Source organism: Loxodonta africana, unplaced genomic scaffold (genome assembly GCF_030014295.1).
Source record: "Loxodonta africana isolate mLoxAfr1 unplaced genomic scaffold, mLoxAfr1.hap2 scaffold_67, whole genome shotgun sequence".
NCBI classification, from domain to species: domain Eukaryota; kingdom Metazoa; phylum Chordata; class Mammalia; order Proboscidea; family Elephantidae; genus Loxodonta; species Loxodonta africana.
In genome coordinates this window covers 185,645-202,154 of record NW_026975400.1, presented here as the reverse complement: position 1 = coordinate 202,154, position 16,510 = coordinate 185,645, and the positions used below count along the sequence as shown (strand labels likewise).

General features: G+C 42.9%; 1 long non-coding RNA gene across 9 annotated transcripts in view; it reads right to left on the bottom strand.

Annotated features, from left to right (window-relative positions):
* Window positions 1–16,510, bottom strand: part of LOC135229951 (uncharacterized) — a 200,155-nt gene that overhangs the window by 46,548 nt on the left and 137,097 nt on the right. For 4 of the 9 annotated variants that reach the window (XR_010320620.1, XR_010320623.1, XR_010320619.1 and 1 more), the window contains 2 exons: window positions 11,911–12,058; window positions 2,154–4,814 (listed from right to left, as the gene is read on the bottom strand). This is a non-coding gene — a long non-coding RNA (uncharacterized LOC135229951). The other 5 variants (XR_010320622.1, XR_010320625.1, XR_010320621.1 and 2 more) reach the window with 4 other exon arrangements.

The following is a 16,510-nucleotide window of genomic DNA, read 5'->3' as shown; positions in this document are numbered from 1 at the left end:
GACTGAATAGTTAAGGGGTGAAAAAAGGCCGAGCATCCAGGAAGCCTCAGGTATTTTCCAGAGGCTTCAGTAAAAGGGGAGGGATGGCTTGATGAGAAAAGTCTGAGGAAACAGGCTGAAAACACTGGGGCATTTGTTACATTTGTGAACAGGCACAGATTATCTTTTGTTCTATTGTTTCCCTACCATTCCTGCCTCTTCTCTCCTTTGGGGTCACACAAAACAAGCCCCTACCATCCCCATGTGGAAACTTTTATTTTCCTTGGAGAAGACTCCTCCTTCCTCATCACCACCCCAACCTTCTTAATTTCCTCCTCAAATGGTCTCCCCATTTGCTGCTTTCTCTTCTAAATGGCCTCCTAAACAAAAGCAGTTCCCCAAGTCAACTCCCAAACTTCCCATTCTGACTGACCACAAAACTCCTGAGTCTTAGGGCTTCTTGGTGAAGTCATGAGCCTAATCTTTCCAATGGGGACAGTTTTCTTCACCTTCACGCTTCACCAGGGAGAGTAGGCCAGCAGACGGGAAGGGAGAGAACATCTCCTAGTCAGAGAGCAGAGCCTGTGTGAAGCCTCAGAGGCTAAGGAGACCTAAGAGTGGCTCAGAGTGGACATTTTATAACCAGAGCTGGAGAGACATGATTCCAACAGAGTCAAATGAGAGGACTGGGAGAAAGCAGCTGCCCATTATACTGTTATCATTCCCTGTGCTCTCTTTACCCACCAGGGGATAGTAACCCCTTACACGGCACGGAAAAGTTGCAATTCATTTTTAGTATCTAATCTCCTTCTTCCCACATTGGCACTAGCACTTCTCAAGTGCCTACCTGACAGTTTCATGTTTTTCTGGTTGCCCTGTTTAGCTTCAAACTGGGCCCATGGAACTCAGCACTGTCAGCAATGATGTCACACAGGATTACGGAAGCCTTGGTGCTAACTCAGATCTCAGCTGCTTTTTGAAAAGGGTGCCGATCTCAGTTCTTGTGGGAGAGAAACCTTAGCTACTGAATCAAGGAAATTCAGGAGCAAGCCAGAGTCCCCAGGTTATCAAAGGGTCCTGCTGGGAGAAGGGATAAATGTCCTTCAGAGACCATTATGTTTGGACATCTTCACCCAGGCAGGATGAAACAGTGATACACGAGGAAAAGGCCTTTCTCTAAGACTGTAGATAAAGATGAGGAAAAATCGACCCAGATTGATGAGTGCTACAGAACAAAAGGTCTGACTTCCACCAGAAAAGAGAGCCATGGTAGGACAAGACGAAGGATTTGGGATGAATGGATAAGGTCATAAGGAAGATTCTCCTGAGAAAGCACTTTCTGTCATTTAGTAGATAATTAACCAAAGTTTATTTTGTCAATAAGAAATGTAGGAATAAATGAGGGATGAAACAAAAGAATTCAATTGTAAGTTTGAGAGCTTTCCAGAATAGCTGCAGACAAGGCACTCTTTTGTTCTGGATCTGAACATGATGGAAGGGAAGGAAGCCAGTGGGCAACTGGGGCAGAGAGTATAGGATGGTGGAAAGGGTGGGTAGGAAGAAGCGTACTTCATTATTATATTTTCTACTGAGATGGAATTAATATACCATGTGAAGAACTAAGGAAATTATTCAGGAGGTTCTGGGAGTAGTAGGTTGAACAGCCCAGAACCCATATCATTGAGGGCAGAAGAAGGGCTGTAGACTCCTCCCTAGATCCAGGAACTCCCCTTCCCCTCCTGTGTCTCCTGCCCACCTCCCTCAAGAGCCTAACAACCCCTAACCACAAACATGGCTACAGGATAGAATTTTTTATTTTCCTACTTTTCTCAACCTGAGCTTCATCTAGGATCAGTCATGTATCACTCTTTTCAGGCCAGTTTTGTTCCCCTCCCCACTACTATTACCTCTGCTGTCCTCCTCCACCCAGTGCTGCCCTCCACTGACCCTGCTTCCTGCTGCTTCCTGCTTTTCTGACTGGCCTCTAATACCCTTTGAGAGATCCCCCACCCCATCTTCTGTCTGTCACTGGAGCTTACATTCCCCTCCCAAACTCCTTCTCTTTCTTCCTTAACTCGCCAATCATTCCCTCATACTCAGAAAAATACTGACCCTTATGCTGACATATTCAAGCCCTGCCCCCCGCCCCCCCCCCCCCACCCACAGGAGGCATGGTTGTGATTTGGCTGCCCTCAGTCTAACCAACACTGAGTTCCTGGTCAGCATCCTGGAGTCCTGGCAAGAAGAGCCAGGTATCTCCAGGAGCATATGGAGGAGGAGACAGGGGCTGAAGAGGCTACCACACCTACTGGTGCTGCTACACATGTGGGAGACCTGGCTGCAGAGGGTGCAGGCATGGCCTCAAAGTCAAAGGAGAAAGCACATGAAGACATGCTAGGACTCTCAGACTGAGAGAAGCAGGATGTGTGGACTGCAAAATATGCACCCTTCAGGGAAGAACTTCATTCAGGCTTCTTAAACCCACCTCACCTGGAAGATCCATCCTTTTAGCCTTGTGCCCCTTCCACGCCCCCTCTAGTACATGGAGAGATCCAGCCCCAGAGCACCAGGGTGGAAGAAGCCCCAGGATAGCTGTCTGAAGACATGAGGTCCACTCAAAAGCCAAGGAGAGAAGAGGACAAGACTCACCTGCAGATAAGGTCTCGGGGCCCTGAGAATGAGCACAATGTTTGTAAGGGAAGAGAAATGGGATTTCAGTGGGACATGGAAGTCTGAGAAAGAGCCTCTGCAAAGGTAGCTCTAAGGGAGGTGTGATTGTGAAGGTGGGCTGGTCACTGAGTTCTTTGTAGTACAAGGTACCAGACAGAACCCAGACTCTGGGGGGAACCTGCCTGCCGGTGAGCAGTGGGCATAAAACCCTAAACCAATGAGAATCGAATCCCTTCCCAGCAGCTTCTGCACAGATCAGTGATGTTTGCTTGGTCTTTCTCTTTTCTGTGGTCTAACCTGATCTGTCCTGAGATCAGAGAGTTGGAATAGAAAAGCCTGACTGAAATGAAATGAGCAAAGAGAAGACAAGGCCTCCTAAATCTGGTGAAGACAGAACACAGATAACCAAAGGTGAGGATGGGAAGAAAGAGATTGAGTTCCAAGTCCCATCCACAGTATCCCAGGGCCTGGGAATCCCTGGAAGTGCCAGAGGTGTGTACTCCCTGGGAGATGTGACCCCAAGTGTCAGAGGAAGCCCTACGGAGCAAGGAAGGGAGGGCAGGGTCTCTAGGATGGGCACTTCCATACAGGCTGCCCATGTGAATTTCTCAGAGTGACCGTGACAGATCCTGAGAGGGACAGTTTGAGGCAAAGGAAAGTAAGTTTTCTGAAGAGGGGTGAATTCCACAGTCTCCTGATAATGAAACAGAAATCCTGTCCTGCTCAGAGGTACTGAGTAGGAGGGATTGTGAATTCCCATCCTGCACAGAGGCTGGCTGGGAAGTTTGACTGTCTAAAGACAATGTGGCCAAAGTCTTTTTTATCTTTCAAAGATATATCTTCAACTTCCTGCAAATTCAATCCTGGAAAAAAGCCTAGAATATACAAGTGTGGGTTTTTCAGGAGAGCAACAAGGGGAGAAGGTGATAGTGGCATATCAGAGAAGGAGAACAACAGTCTAATAGTCCCTGTGTTACTTAATGAATCACACATGGTGTCCAGCATTCTTCCTTATCTGTAGACATGTAAATGCAGTAGATGTTTTAGCAATAACTGAATTAATCCTCACAGAATTCGTTTTGGCCATTTCCAGGTACAGAGACCAGAAGAAGTCATTAGTTACAAGAGCAAGCAATAATTCGCTGGTCTGAATTTTGTTCAATTTCTGTGTTTGCCCTTCATAGATGGATAAAAGTCTCTGAATCTGGCATTGAAGACAGTGTTTTCTCTATTGTTATGGATTGAATAGTGTCCCCCCAAATGTGTGCCCACCTGGCCAGACCATGATTCCCAGTATTGTGTGGTTGTCCTGCATTTTGTGATCTGATGTAATTACTTATGTGTTGTAAATTCTAACCTCTGTGATGTTAATAAGGCGGGATTAGAGACAGTTAGGTTAATGAGGGAGGACACAATCTACAGGATTAGGGTGAGTCTTGAGTCAGTCTCTTTTGAGATACAAAGAGAAGAGTGAGCGGAAATGAGAGGGACCTCATACCACCAAGGAAGAAGTGTCTGGAGTGGAGCACGTCTTTTTGACCCAGTGTCCACACGCTGAGAATTTCCTAGGCCAGGGGAAGATAGATGACAAGGACCTTCCCCCAGAGCCACAAAGAGAGAAAGCTTTCTCCTAGACCTGGTGCCCTGACTTCAAACTTGTTGCTTCTTAAACTGTGAGAGAATAAGTTTCTGTTTGTTAAAGCCATCCACTTGTGGTATCTCTGCTATAGCCACACTAAAAAAAAAACTAGATAACTAAAAAACACATATATAAAATAGTAAAAAAAAAAAAAAAGTTTCAAATACACACACATACACGTATGATGTTATTAAACTTTAAAAGCTTTTACATTCTTATAACACATTTAACAATAGAGATTTGTATATAGAAGTTTTAATAAGAGCCATCCCCACATAAGTATATTGTACCTGCTCCCCTGAAGTGTCCAGTGTCCAAAGATACATATGTACCCTTTTACACACTTCTTTTTGCCGGGACACATGTAAGTACATTCATTTCTTTGTTTTTATGGAAATTAGGTCACACTCTACCCATGTTTTTCTCTGAATCACTCTTCACTTGGTCAATATCATGAGTCAGAATCAGGCCAGGGGCTGACTGCAGAACAGATGATCAGTTGCTCATATTCACGTTCAAGTTGAAGCTGAAGAAAATTAAAACAAGTCCATGAGTCAAAGTATGCCCTTGAGTATATCAAACCTGAATTTAGAGAGCATCTCAAGAATAGATTTGATGCACTGCACACTAATGATCGAAGACCAGATTAGTTGTGGGATGATAGCAAGGACATCATATATGAAAAAAACAGTCATTAGAAAGACAGGAAAGAAAGCAAACACCAAAGAGGATGTCACAAGAGACTCTGAATCTTGCTCTTGAATGTACAGTAGCTAAAGAGAATGGAAGGAAAAATAAAGTAAAAGAGCTCAATAGAATACCTGAAAGGGAAGCTGGAGAAGACAAAGTATGATAATATAATGTGAACAGATCTGGAGTTAGAAAACCAAAAGGGAAGAAAACACCTGGCATTTCTCAAGCTGAAAGAACTGAAGGAAATATTCAAGCCTCTAGGTGCAATACTGAAGGATTCTATGGGCAAAATATCGAACAACACAGGAAACATCAAAAGTAGATGGAAGGAATACACAGACTCAATACACCAAAAACAATTGGTCGACGTTCAACCATTTCAGGAGGTAGCATAGGATCAAGAGCTGATGGTACTGAAGGAAGAACTCCAAGCTGCACTGAAGCCATTGGCAAAAAACATGGCTCCAGGAATTGATGGCGTACCAAATGAGATGTTTCAACACACGGACGCAGTGCTGGAGGTGCTCACTTGTCTATTCCAATATATTTGGAAGACAGCTACCTGACCAAATGACTGAAAGAGATCTATATGTGTGCCCATTCCAAAGAGAGGTGGTCCAACGGAATGCGGAACTTATCGAGCAATGTCATTAACATTACATGCAAGAAAAATTTTGCTGAATATAATTTAAAAACAGTTGCAGCAGTACACAGACAGGGAACTACCAAAAATTCAAGCTGGATTCAGAGGAAGACATGGAACGTGGGTTATCATTTCTGATGTCTGATGGATCTTGGCTGAAAGTAGAGACTATCACTAAGATGTTTACCTATTTTTGTTTACTATACAAGCACACTCAACTGTGTGGCTCATGACAAATTGAATAGCTTACTAAAGAATGGGAATTCCAGAACACTTAACTGTAGTCATGCGGAATATCTACGTAGACCAAGAGGCAGTCATTTGAGTAGGGCAAGGGGATACCGTGTGGTTTAAAATCAGAAAGTTGTGTGTCATGGCGGTATCCTTTCACCATACTTACTCAATCTGTATGCTGAGCAAATAATCTGAGAAGCTGGTCTGTAAGAAGAAGAACATGGCATTAGTTTTGGAGAAAGATTCACTAACAACCTATGATATGGAGCTGATACGACCTTGCTTGCTGAAAGTAAAGAGGACTTGAAGCAGTTACTGATGAAGAGCAACCACTACAGCCTTCAGTATGGATTACACCTCAACATAAAGAAAACAAAAATTCTCACAACTGGACCAGTAAGCAACACCATGATAAATAGGGAAAATGCTGAAGTCATCAAGCATTTCATTTAACTTGAATCCATAATCAATGCCCACAGAAGCAGCAGTCAAGAATTCAAACAATGTATTGCATTGGGCAAATCTATTGCAAAAGACCTCCTTAAAGTGTTGTGAAGGAAAGATGTCACTTTGAGGACTAAGGTGTGCCTGAGCAAAGCCATGATATTTTCTATCACCTCACATGCTTGAGCAAGTTAGACAATGAATACGGAAAACCAAAGAACTGATTCATTTAAAATATGGTGTTGGCAAAGAATACTGAATATACCATGGACTGCCAGAAGAATAAACAAATCCATCTGGGAAGAAGTACACCCAGAATGCACCTTAGAAGCAAGGATGGCGAGACTTCGTCTCACGTGCCTTGGACATATTTTCAGGAGGGACCTGTCCCAGGAGAGGCTCATCATGCTTGGAAAAGCTGAGGGTCAGAAAAAAAGAGGAAGGCGCTCAACAACATGAACTGACACAATGGCTGCAAGAATGGGCTCAAACATGGCAATGATTGTGAGGATGGTTCAGGATCAGGCAGTGTTTCATTCTGTTTTACACAGGATCGATGGCCTCTAAGAGCCACAACTAACATATGTAAGCATATGTGTGTGTGTGTGTGTGTGTGTGTGTATACCCATTGCCGTCGAGTCGGTTCCAACTCATAGTGACCCTACAGGACAGAGCAGAACTGGCCCACAGAGTTCCCAAGGAGCGCCTGGTGGATTCGAAATGCTAACCTTTTGGTTAGCAGCTATAGCTATTAACCATTATGCGACTAGGGTTTCCATATAAAAAAAAAAAAATTTATATATATATATATATATACACACACGTATATATATACACACACTCTTTTTTTTTTTTCATATATATGTGTGTATATATATATTCTGTTCACCAGTTTTGCATCTCTAGAGATCCCAGGCTAAGATATTTGGTACCTACAGTGGTTCCAGAGGAACCAAATCTTAAGGACGAGTTTTCTGAATTGATTCTCAAGTCTGGCTAATCTTAAAGGCACTGATGACTGCCTCCAGTAGTAAACAGGCTATTGCTAATCCATGGTGGGAGGTGACAATAGAAATACGCAAAATACTACTACCACTGGATCAAATATTTGTGAGAGACAAGGCTCTGCCTGATTACATATTTGATACTTTTCTATAATTTTGTCAGAATAAGAATAATAAGGAAGCTGCTTGGTTGGTCCTGCTTTTGCTAGCCACACTGGTGAATGAAAGAAAAGGACTCAAAGCTCAAGCACCACATACAAGACCTGAAAGCTGCCACTTGTGCCCAGAAAGAAAACCGTATTTCTTATAGTAACAAGGCTAATGCTGCCAAAAATAAACTCAGATTCTTATCATAAGAGTGACTGAATTAAAGCGCCAGTTGAATATCCAACCTCAAATGGTTTCTGAAGTTAAAGTAAGGGCACTGATTGGGAAGAAATGGGATCCTGAAACTTGGGATGAGGACATATGGGCAGATAGTCAGGAAGTGGGGGACAATGAACCTCCAATTTCTGTTGAATCGCTCTTCCTAACAGAACCAGACCTCTTACTCCATCTGAAGAGATTCTCTAACTTTGCCTGCTAAGGCACCCTTCCCAGTAAAACAATTATCCCTTCCACCTCCATCTGATGAGATTACCCCAGCTGTGCCTGAAGTGTCTTGTTTGAGTTGTCTCCTGGGGTGGTGTCTGGGGCATTGCCTGGGGCATCACCTTAGGCAGATGCCTTATAAGACACGGCTGAACATCCCACTGCCACTGCCCATTTTTCCTTCTAGACCTATACCTAGGCTTCAGTCCCAACAAGCCCCAAAAGGTGAGCTATGAAGTGTGACCCAGGAAAAGCTATGCTAAACTCCAAAAGAACTGCTTGATTTTTCTAATATATACATACAGAAACCTGGTGAATATGTGTGGGAATGGCTATTATGGGTGTGGGATAACGGTGCAAGCAACATAAAGGTGGATTAGTCTGAGTTTATTGATATAGGCCCAGGAAGCATAGATTCTTCACTCAGTGTTTCAGCTTGAGAGGTTAGAAAAGGATCTCATAGTTTATTTGGCTGGTTTACTGAAGCATGGATTAAGTGGTGGCCTAAAATAAATCAAGTGGAAATGGCAGATCTGCCATTGTATACTGTAGGAGAAGGTATCCAAAGGCTGAGGGAAATTGGCATGTTAGAATGGATTTATTAGGCTGGACCCACAGACCCACACACGGAGTGCCCAGAGGGCTCTCTTTTTACCATAGCAGTAAGGTACAAATTTGGGAAGCAAGCCCCAGCATTATTGAAGACTTCTGTGGTTGCTATTTTATGTAAGTAAGAGTCCACAGTGAGAACTGCCCTAACTGAATTAAGACACCTGACTACAATGCAGTTGACTGGACCCCATGGTGGTAGCAGCCAAATGGTAGCACTCAATCAACAAAGACAAGGTGGGTGTGGTTACCATAACAGACAGTAGAGTCAAAGCAGTAATCAGAACAGTCTGCTCGCATGGATTTATGGCATTGGCTACTTAGTCATAGTGTCCCTGGGAGTGAAAGAGCTGGGAAATGTACATCTCCTGGTACCTAGCGTCTTAGATATCCAGTGCTCCTGTAACAGAAATACCACAAACGGATGACTTTAACAAAGAAAATTATTCCCTCACAGTCTAGAAGGCTATAAGTCCAAATTCAGGGTGCCAACTCCAGGGGAAGGCTTTTTCTCTCTGTCACTCCTAGGGGAAGGTCTTTGTCACCAATCTTCCCCTGGACAAGAAGGTTCTCAGCACAGGGATCCTAGGTCCAAAGGATGCACTGCTCCTGACACTTCTTTCTTGGTGGTACTGAGGTCCCCCTGTCTCTCTGCTCTTTTCTCTTTTATATCTCAAAAGAGATTGACTTAAAACACAACTTAATCTTGTAGACTGAGCCCTGCCTCCTTAACATAACTGCTTCAAATCCTCGATCATTAACATCATAGAGGTATGATTTACAATACATTGGAAAATCACATCAGCTGACAAAATGGTGGATAATCGCACAATACTGAGAAGCATGGCCTAGTCAAGCTGATATATACATTTTGGGAAGACAGAGTTTAATCCGTAACACCGAGTATGCAGCTATCGACCTGTTAATGCCTTTTTCTCCATACCTGTTTCAAAGTATCACCCGAAACAGTGTGCCTTCTCTCTGACCTAAGTATATAAGGACCAAATAATGTACAGGAATCTCTGTTACATTTTCTCCATCTTACCATTATTTGGCCTCATACGCAGACCCAGTCACTTAATTGCGCAGCAGAATGAAGAGATTAAAGCCCCAACATTCTTGCCAGTGGACCAGGAAGGTAGCTGCTCAGACATCAGAGAGCCTCAGAGAGACAGAGACCAGGCGGCTCAAGAGAGGGATACCATAAAGTTGTTTTTCATACCCCTCCCCACTCCCACAGTTGCATATGCTTTGCTCTGACCCTAAGAAGTAGATCAATCCTTTGAGAACTGCATTATGGGTTAGAACACCAACAAGGTCCCAGACTGAGTGACACTCCCATAGATTACATCCAAATATCACTGCAAAGTCTTCAAAATCTGAACTGACATCTGAGCCACAGCACACAGAAGTTGGGAAAGAACCTGCAGCCTGAACATAACTGGGTCAAGTGATTCCTAAAACAAACAACATCGACATTTTCTGTAAGATTGAAGTAAGACACAGTCTTGGAATCACAGACAAAAACTTTAAAAAGCTACTTTAACCATGCTCAAAGAAGTAACAGGCACAACTTAGAAAAATAGAAAAATACATAGAAACCATTCACAAATGAAAATTTTAGACAGGAAAAACAGAAAAATAGAGATAAAAAATTCACTTGATCAGCTCTACAGCGGAATGCTGTTGACAGACAAAAGGATCAGTGAGATGAAAACAGTTCAATTGAAAATATCCAATCTGAAAACAGAGAACAAATATTGAAAAAAAATGAACAGAGCCTCAAAAAAATTCAAAAATATCTAACATTTATTTATTGGAATTCCATACGGTGTAGAGAAAATATGTGGTGTAGAAAAAAGTATCTGAAGAAATACTGGCTCAACACTTTCCCAATTTGTTGAAAGACATAAACTTACAGATTCAAGAAGCTATGCAAACTCCAACAAGTTAAACTCACATAATTTTACGCCCAAATGCCTCATTGTCAATTGTGGAATAACAAGGACCAAGAAAATATCTTCAAAGAAGCTAGAGAGAAAACAACTCATCTCACACAGGAGAAACAATTGGAATGACTCTGTATTCATCATCAGAAGCCATGGAGGCCAAAAGGCTGTGAAAACAACATTTTTTCAACACTGAAAGAAAAGAAACATTAACCCAGTGTTCTATAGGCTGTTATTTCCTTCATGAGTAAAGGAAAAATATTGACATTCTCAGGTGAAAGACGCTTAAGAGAATTCATCGCCACCAGACTTGCTCTAAATGAAACACTAAAGGAAGTTCTTCAGGTGGCAGGCTTGGAATTTCAGGAATTATGGCAAGCAACAAAGTGGAAAGTATCTTCGGAAGTTCGCCCTCCACCAAAGATTAGACAGGTCTATAAAACAAACAATAACACACGTGAAGAAAGTGTTTCTTAGTTCAATCATGTGTATGAGACCAAAAGTACAAAACCAGCCCAAAAGCACTGAAAAGAGGGCAGGACGGAACAGGAATCATGGCGGATGGAAACGGGGAACTGGAGCACAGGAGAGGACAATATTGACACATCATGAATATTGCAACCAATGTTACAAAACAATTGTGTATAAACGGTTGAACAAGAAAGTAATTTGCTCTGTAAAGTTTCAAATAAAGCACAATAAAAAATAAAAAAAAGTGGTAGGTATCTGGGTAAACATATTATGCCAACCCTGCTGTCACTGCACAACATGGCGCAGGACTCCCCTCTTTGCAAAGACTTTCTAGCCTATTGGAAAAACTTTGGAATATACTCTTGGTGGCAAATTAGTATTAGAGAATGGGGTTAATTTTGAAAATATGAGATGTCTGTACTCATGCCTGGTGAATAAACTGGATAATAATATTTTCAGAGCGAAATGAGATGTTCTAACAGAAAAATAGGCCTGAATTCCCACGTGGGCCATGAGCCTACTACTCTGAAGGCCTTTCCCAGAGAGGCATTTCAGGCACTTCTAGAGCAGCAGGAGCGCTGGGGAATGCAGGTGTCAACCTCCCCCAGGGCCTTCTCTGAGGGGTAAGTACCTGCTTTAGTACTGAGCTTAGTGGTTCATAAATAGTCATTCTGCATAAGGTCTTCAGGTTCAAGTCTGTAATCCAGCTGGGACTCTGTGTGTGCTGCATCTCTGCATCAAAAGAACATGCTTCTAGAAGCAGAATGCCAGGAGAGAGGCGGTTGGGCAGTTGGCGTTGGGGGGTGCTGCGCAGACAGGGGTGCCCGAGGGAGGCACAATATAGTCATTCTGCAGGAGGTCTAGTCCTTCTGCACAAGAATTAGAATGCTTCTCAATGCACAATAGTTTACATGCAGGACATAAACAAAGTGACTGAAGGACAAAGTTGAATAGTAAACCAAGCCACTCCCTGTCAGTCCTTACCTGAGAGGGTCTTCATCAGGACTTCCGGGGATGGAGAAGGAAACAGTAAACGCTGATTTATTTTACCTCTTCCTTCCTCAAGAAACAGGAACTGGTGTTAAGATGTCAGGTGTCAAGCCCCAAACTCCTCTTCTGGTCTGTATTTAAGCTGTATAATAAAACTGGGAATCAGGCAATCAGCCATGAGCAGACAGACCCAGGAGTATTTCCAGTGCCCCACATCTTTGAGCTCCAGTGAGATCCAGTTCTTAGTCCCTAGATTAGGAGAGGAGCTGAAAGACTGAAATTCCGTGTTTTCAGGCAACTTGGGCTTCAAGCAGGCACTTATTGCTAAAGTCGTATTTCTCTGTGTTAATTTATGATCCTTAACTCAAATCCGGACTTTTAAGCTCATTTTGATAACTCCTCATTAGTCTGCCTAGACAAGAGTCTGCTCACAGTCAGTGATGACAATGGAGGAAACAAAGTCCCTAGCCCAGAGGAGGGACTGTTTCCCAGATTTGGGGCAATGCCCCTGGGGAGCATCGGCGAGGTGCACTGTGGCCTCTGTGGCTTTGCCTTGTGCTCCTGGAATTGCACCCTGGGGGGGCGTCCATATGCAGACGCAGAGTCCGTGGGTGACCACAACTCCTGCCCTTCTGGGTCATCGTCCGGACGCACGTTGCGATATGCTTCCTGCCCCCCTTCCCAGCATAAGTGCTGCGATCACACGTGGCAGAACCAGTTCCCAGGTCCAGACCCTAGGTCTTGCCCTCCTTGGCCTCAGGCTTCCCCTAGTCCTGGGGGAACCCGCAAGCCTGGCGGGTGCGAGGTTAGCACCCGGCTGGGCGGGCTAGGGCCTGTCTCAAAAGGCTCATGGCGCACGCAGGTTCCGCCCCCTTGGAGTCTGCAGGCTTGCAGTGGGCAGCCCGGCATCTCCTGCCTCCCTCGGACGCCCTCTCTGGGCAGCAGCTCCCCTCCCCCCGCCCCGCCAACCACCCAACAGTCCCACTGCCTGCTTACTGCTTCTAGAAGCGTGTTCTTTTGATGCACACATGCAGCACACACAGAATCCCAGCTGGATTACAGACTTGAACCTGAAACGCACAACTTTAAAACTACTAGACTGGGGGGGGGGCGGTATTGGCAGTGAAAAAAGGAAAAAAAAAATAAGAAAGAGAACAATTACAAAAAAAGTATTAGAAGACTGTAACCTCACGTTATGGACTCAAGAAGGCTGCGGATACACAACTGCGTAGATAGCATACTGTTGTCTCTTTCTTTGCAAATAAGTCTTAGATGAGGGAATTTGGTACCAGGAATCGTTGCAGGGCCTGACTTTGGGGAAATCTGGGATTGATTAATTGGCTTGCATGAGGCTACAAGCCCTGATAATCAATATTTAAAGATGAGATTCGAGCAATCTAGAACATGCATCAGAATTTTTTACAAGTAAATTAGCACCAGAAGAGGCCTTTAACCACTAAATAAAATGGGTCAGTAGTTCAAGATCTCCCTACAAAGAAAATGGCAGACCTAGATCGTTTCCAGTCAGGTTCCAGCAAACATGCAAGAAACAGTCATTTTAATCTAGTACATAGTCAACAGAGATTAGAAAACCATGAGACACTCCCCTAACTTGATCCTTATGGCTAGTTTAAAAATGATAACAAATTAGAGAAAGAAGGTAGAAGAAGAGTTAGAGGACAAGCACACTCAGTAACTGAGATGCAAAACCCTACACAAGATGCCAGCAAAGGAAATCCAGCAAAGGGTAAACCACGTAACATGCCATGATCAAGGCGGTTTATTGTAGGCATACAAATTTGAGTGAACATTAAAGATTTAGTAATTTCATTCACCACATGCATAGGTGAAAGAAGAGAAGACATATGCTCACCTCAAGAGATGGGGGCAAAGCAGGTTGATAAAATCCAATCACACGGAGAGATAAGGACTAGGAGTAAACATGGAACAGAAAAGGAGTTCCCGAACGTGGAAAACTACAACTAGCATGATAGTTCATGGTGACGTGTGGGACATTCTCTTTAAAATTAATAAACAATAAAATAAGGATGCTTCTATCATTATTTTTATTAAACATTTAACACTGGAAGTGTAAGCTAATACAAAAAAAGTATAACTGCTATTCATAGATTATAGGACTGTCTCCATTGAAAACCGTAGAAAATATTGGAATTAATAGTAATCATAAATAAAAAATAAATTGAAATTTCAATGCGTCAGCATCAAGCGGACTCTGTCATAGCTCTTAGGTGAAAGCAAAGGACACTGATAGGGAAAGAGCAGGTTCAGGTGGGCTAGACCAAGGAGGGAAGAAAACTGTTCTGCACTGGGCTGAACTTATAAGCACGGGTATGTGTGTTAGTTACCTAGTCCCTCCATAACAAAAAATAACACAACTGGATGGCTTTTAAAGGACAGAAATTTATTTTCTCACAGTTTAGCAGGCAGTAGTTCGAATTCAGGGCATGGCTGTAGTGGGAGGTCCTTCCTTGTCTACCTCAGCTTCTAGTAGATGCCAGCAATCATTTGTGTTCCTGGCCTTCTAGAAGCATCTGTCTTCTTTGTCTGTCTTCCTTTTCACCCGTTTGTGTCTGTGTGTATTCTGCTCCTTTTATAACTAAGAAGAGTTAGGCTTAGGACCCGCCCTACATTGGTATGACCTCATTCACATAATAAAAGCAGGCCCCTTATTTCCAAACAAGGTCAGAATTACAGGTACAGGGGTTAGGATTTCCACATACATTTTGGAGGGACACAATTCAATCCCTAACAGTCGACTTACCAGATATTCTGGATTGAGAGTAGTCACATGAACAGCTGAGAGTAGTTCCAATTCTTTGCTACATTCAGTGGCTGAAACTTGTCTCAATGGTCACCCATAGGAATGTTGGAGCAATTTATTGTGCAGGACCTGGCCTACCATTCCTAATCATGTCCATTGTGTGGAAAAACACACACTCCCATCACCGAAGCCTTGAGAAATTCATCGATAAGAACGGAATGGTGGTTGGAACCAAGAATTGTTTCATAGCCTAGATAACATGGTGCAGCTGTTAGATACCCACATGGAGATGTCAGGTAATAAAACTTCACCCCACACGGAGATGTCAAGAATAATACCAACAGCTAATGTTCATTGAGTACCTACACTGGTGCCAGGCACTCCTGTGCTTTCCTTTCATGTTTGCTTTTCATGATGGCCATATGAGGAATGTATCATTATAATGCATAAAGAGGTCATTACAGAGAGTTAGGCTGACATTTGAATATATGAGTCTGGACCCAGGAGGAGTTTGAATGGATGGAGGTATAAACCTCACGTCCTTAGCTACAAATAGACAGCAGTAAACTCACTGAGGCATCCTAGAGGGAGGGTGTCAATAGAGAGAGGAGTAGGCACCAAGCCCAAGGGTACTCGGGTATCTAGAAGCCTGCCAGGTGAACAGCAGCCAACAAGCCTCTCTGAAGTCCAGTGTGGTTCCTGGAGGGTTGTCTGTCCTTGCTCTCAGCTGCATTTCCCCAGTGCTCCTCCCACCTGCACTGGGTTGTCCCCTTCATGACGACAGGGACAGTGTGTACCTTTCACCACTGTATCTGCATAACATAGACTACTTCTGGCCCATGGAATACACTGACTGAATGAAAAATAAACAAACGATAAGGACGTAAAATCCTTCGTAGTTGATACCTTGAAATACATTAAGGGGCTTCATGAGTAAGAGGGAGAAAAATTGATCAGGGCTGCTTCTGAGACCATCCCTTAGGCGTAATGAGTGTTAAACAACACTTAAACAAAGAGATTTAATGGCAGAGATGTATGTTAAAAAGATGTAAGTATAGCTTAAAGATTACTAGAAACATGCACATTATTGCAACTATAGTCAAATCGCTAAAAAACATATACTACATGCACACAGAATATTATAAAGTAATTTAATGCCCTCATTAAAAAAAAACAAAAAAAATTACCATGAAAAGACTAATGTTGAATGAAAATATCAGGATATAATATCTGTGTTAATATACATAACTGTGTGTGCTAATACACACATAAAACCAGTTGCCACTGAGTCAGTTCTGATTCATGATGACACCAGTGTGCCAGAGTAGAACTGTACTCCATAGGGGTTCCAATGGCTGAGTTTTCGGAAGTAGGCTGCCAGACCTCTCTTTCATAGCAATTCTGGGTGGACCTGAACTCCAACTTTCTGTCAGCAGCTCAAGATATTAACCATTTGCATCAACCAGAGGCTCTAATACACATACATGCCAATATAAGCAAGAAAATAGACATATCGGAACGTTAATAATTTATTCTATGCATTACGTATGTTTTCTTGTTTTTTTTTTGCATACTTTCCCATTGCTTCCAAGTTTTTGAGGAATAGAATGTACTTCTGGAAAAATTCATGAGAGATTTTTAAGTAATGAAATAATTAACAGAAACAGAATGAGTAAATCTGTGGCAAGGCAGCCCAGGAACCCAAGATTACAGTAACACTGGTATGAAAAGCAGAATTGTGGAGCCCTGAAGCTCAGTGGTTCCATGCATCCATCAGGAAAGAGGGAAGAGCAAATAAACAAGGAGAAAATA